General features: G+C 44.4%; 1 non-coding gene across 1 annotated transcript; it reads right to left on the bottom strand.

Moving 5' to 3' along the window:
* Positions 1-205: 205 nt before the first annotated feature.
* Positions 206-313, bottom strand: LOC130942464 (small nucleolar RNA R71). Its single transcript, XR_009071034.1, has one exon. It is a non-coding gene; the product is annotated as a small nucleolar RNA R71 (small nucleolar RNA).
* Between the last annotated feature and the right edge of the window lie 3,571 nt (positions 314-3,884).

The following is a 3,884-nucleotide window of genomic DNA, read 5'->3' as shown; positions in this document are numbered from 1 at the left end:
AGTTTTTAGCTGAATTCTTGCAAATCTGTGACACAGTCAAGACTAATGGGGTTAACCCTGAGGTCTATAGACTGATGCTATTCCCTTTGCTGTAAGAGACAGAGCTAGAATATGGTTGGATTCTCAACCTAAAGAAAGCCTGGACTCTTGGGAAAAGCTAGTCAATGCCTTCTTGGCAAAGTTCTTTCCACCACAAAGATGGAGTAAGCTTAGAGTGGAAGTCCAAACCTTCAGACAGAAGGATGGAGAATCCCTCTATGAAGCTTGGGAAAGATACAAACAATTAATCAGAAGATGTCCTTCAGACATGCTTTCTGAATGGAGCATCATAGGTATTTTCTATGATGGTCTCTCTGAACTATCCAAGATGTCTTTGGATAGCTCTGCTGGAGGATCTCTTCATCTGAAGAAGACGCCTGCAGAAGCTCAAGAATTGATTGAAATGGTTGCAAATAACCAATTCATGTACACTTCTGAAAGGAATCCTGTGAACAATGGGACAAGTCAGAAGAAAGGAGTTCTTGAGATTGATGCTCTGAACGCCATTTTGGCTCAGAACAAGATATTGACTCAACAAGTCAATTTGATTTCTCAGAGTCTGTCTGGAATGCAAAATGCACCAAACAGTACTAAGGATGCTTCATCTGAGGAAGAAGCTTATGATCCTGAGAACCCTTCCATGGAAGAGGTGAATTACCTAGGAGAACCCTATGGAAACACCTATAATTCTTCATGGAGAAATCACCCAAATCTCTCATGGAAGAATCAAGAGAGACCTCAACAAGGTTTCAATAACAATAATGGTGGAAGAAACAGGTTTAGCAATAGCAAGCCTTTTCCATCATCTTCTCAGCAACAGACAGAGAGTTCTAAGCAGAATACTTCTGACTTAGCAACAATGGTCTCTGATCTAATAAAGACCACTCAAAGTTTCATGAATGAAACAAGGTCCTCCATTAGGAATTTGGAAGGACAAGTGGGACAGTTGAGCAAGAAAGTTACTGAACTCCCTCCAAGTACTCTCCCAAGTAATACAGAAGAAAATCCAAAAGGAGAGTGCAAAGCCATAAATATGGCCGAATTCTGGGAGGAAGAAGAGGCAGTGAACGCCACTGAGGAAGGCCTCACTGGACGTCCACTGGCCTCCAATGAGTTCCCCAATGAGGAACCTTGGGAATCTGAGGCTCAAACTGAGACCATAGAGATTCCCTTGGACTTACTACTGCCTTTCATGAGCTCTGATGAGTATTCTTCCTCTAAAGAGGATGAGTATGTCACAGAAGAGCAAGTTGCTAAATACCTTGGAGCAATCATGAAGCTAAATGACAAGTTATTTGGAAATGAGACTTGGAAGGATGAACCACCTTTGCTCACCAAAGAACTGGATGATTTGTCTAGGCAGAAACTGCCTCAAAAGAGGCATGATCCTGGGAAGTTTTCTATACCTTGTACCATAGGCACCATAACCTTCAAGAAGGCCTTGTGTGACTTAGGGTCAAGTGTAAACCTCATGCCCCTCTGTAATGGAGAAATTAGGGATCTTTGAGGTGCAAGCTGCAAGAATCTCATTAGAGATGGCAGACAATTCAAGAAAACAAGCTCATGGACTTGTAGAGAATGTTTTGGTGAAGATTGAAGACCATTACATCCCTACTGACTTCATAGTCCTAGAGACTGGGAAGTGCATAGATGAATCCATCATCCTTGGCAGACCCTTCCTAGCCACAGCAAAGGCTGTGATTGATGTTGATAGAGGAGAGTTGATCATTCAAGTGAATGAAGAATCCTTGGTGTTTAAGGCCCAAGGACATCCTCTATCATCATGGAGAGGAAGCATGAAGAGCTTCTCTCAAAACAGAGCCAAGCAGAGCCCCCACAGTCAAACTCTAAGTTTGGTGTTGGGAGGCCACAACCAAACTCTAAGTTTGGTGTTGAACCCCCACATTCAAACTCTAAGTTTGGTGTTGGGAGGTTCCAACACGGTTCTGAGTATCTCTGAGGCTCCATGAGAGTCCTCTGTCAAGCTAATGACAGTAAAGAAGCGCTTGTTGGGAGGCAACCCAATGTTTTATAATTAATTATTTTCTTTTGTTATTTTATCTTTTTTGTAGGTTGATGATCATAAGAAGTCACAAAAACAATGAAAAAAGCAAAAACAAAATGAAAAACAGGAAGAAAAATAGCACACCCTGGAGAAGAAAAAGCTGGCGTTCAGACGCCAGTAATGCTAGCTGTTGGGCGTTTAACGCCCAGTCTGGCACCATTCTGGGCGTTTAACGCCAGAAAGGGGCACCAGACTGGCGTTAAACGCCAGTAAAGGGCAAAAACCTGGCGTTAAACGCCAGGAATGGGCATCAGCCCGGCGTTTAACGCCAGAAAAGGCTCAAAACGTGGATTTTGATGCCATTTGGTGCAAGGATGCCTTTTCCTTGACACTACAGGATCTGTGGACCCCACAGGACCCTACCATCACTCTCTCTCTTCTTCCCCCATTCACCAATCACCTCAACACCTCTTCCCCAAAAACCCCTCACCTATCAAATCCCATCTTTCTCTTCACCATTCACATCCATCCTTCATAAAACCCCACCAACCTCACCCTTCAAATTCAAACCACTTTCCTCCCAAACCCACCCTCAAATGGCCGAACCCTCATCCCCCTCTTTCCTATATAAACCCCTCTTTACCCCTTCATTTTCCACTACCTAAACACCACTTCTCCCCCTCCTTGGCCGAATACACCACCATCTCCCTCTTCCTCATTTTCTTCTTCTACTCTCTTTTCTTCTTTTGCTCGAGGACGAGCAAACATTTTAAGTTTGGTGTGGTGAAAGCGTTGCTTTTTCGTTTTTCCATAACCATTTATGGCATCCAAGGCCGGAGAAACCTCTAGAAAGAGGAAAGGGGAAGGCAAAGGCTTCCACCTCCGAGTCATGGGAGATGGATAGATTCCTCTCAAGGGTGCATCAAGACCACTTCTATGAAGTTGTGGCCTTGAAGAAGGTGATCCCCGAAGTCCCCTTTTCACTCAAAAAGGGTGAATATCCGGAGATCCGCTATGAGATCCGAAGAAGAGGTTGGGAAGTACTTACCAACCCCATTCAACAAGTCGGAATCTTGATGGTTCAAGAGTTCTATGCCAATGCATGGATCACCAAGAACCATGACCAAAGTGTGAACCCGGATCCAAAGAATTATCTTACTATGGTTCGGGGGAAATACTTGGATTTTAGTCCGGAAAGTGTGAGGGTGGCGTTCAACTTGCCTATGATGCAAGGAGATGAGCATCCTTACACTAGAAGGGTCAACTTTGATCAAGGTTGGACCAAGTCCTCACAGTCATATGTGAAGAGGGCGCACAATGGAAGCAAGATTCAAGAGAGGAAAGCCGGTCCAATTGAGAAGGCATGACCTCAAACCCGTGGCTAGAGGATGGTTAGAGTTCATACAATGCTCAATCATTCCCACTAGCAACCGGTCCGAAGTTACCATAGACCGGGCTATCAGATCCATAGCATCATGATTGGAGAAGAAATAGAGGTTCATGAGGTTATAGCCCAAGAACTCTATAGGGTGGCGGACAAGACCTCTACCTTGGCAAGGTTAGCCTTTCCTCACCTCATTTGTCACCTCTGTTATTCAGTGGGAGTTGACATAGAGGGAGACATCACCATTGATGAGGACAAGCCATCACTAAGAAAAGGAGGAGTACACAAGAGATCCCACTCATCATGAGATCCCTGAGATTCCTCAAGGGGGATGAATTTTCCTCCACAAGACTATTGGGGGCAACTAAACACCTCCCTAGGAGAGTGAGTTCCAATATGGGACAACTAAGGGTGGAGCACCAAGAACACTCCATTCTCCTCCATGAAATTAGAGAA

The sequence above is a fragment of the Arachis stenosperma genome, chromosome 7 (assembly GCF_014773155.1).
Source record: "Arachis stenosperma cultivar V10309 chromosome 7, arast.V10309.gnm1.PFL2, whole genome shotgun sequence".
Taxonomy (NCBI): Eukaryota; Viridiplantae; Streptophyta; class Magnoliopsida; order Fabales; family Fabaceae; genus Arachis; species Arachis stenosperma.
The sequence above is the reverse complement of the archived record's forward strand: the minus strand, read 5'-3'. Positions and strand labels throughout refer to the sequence as shown.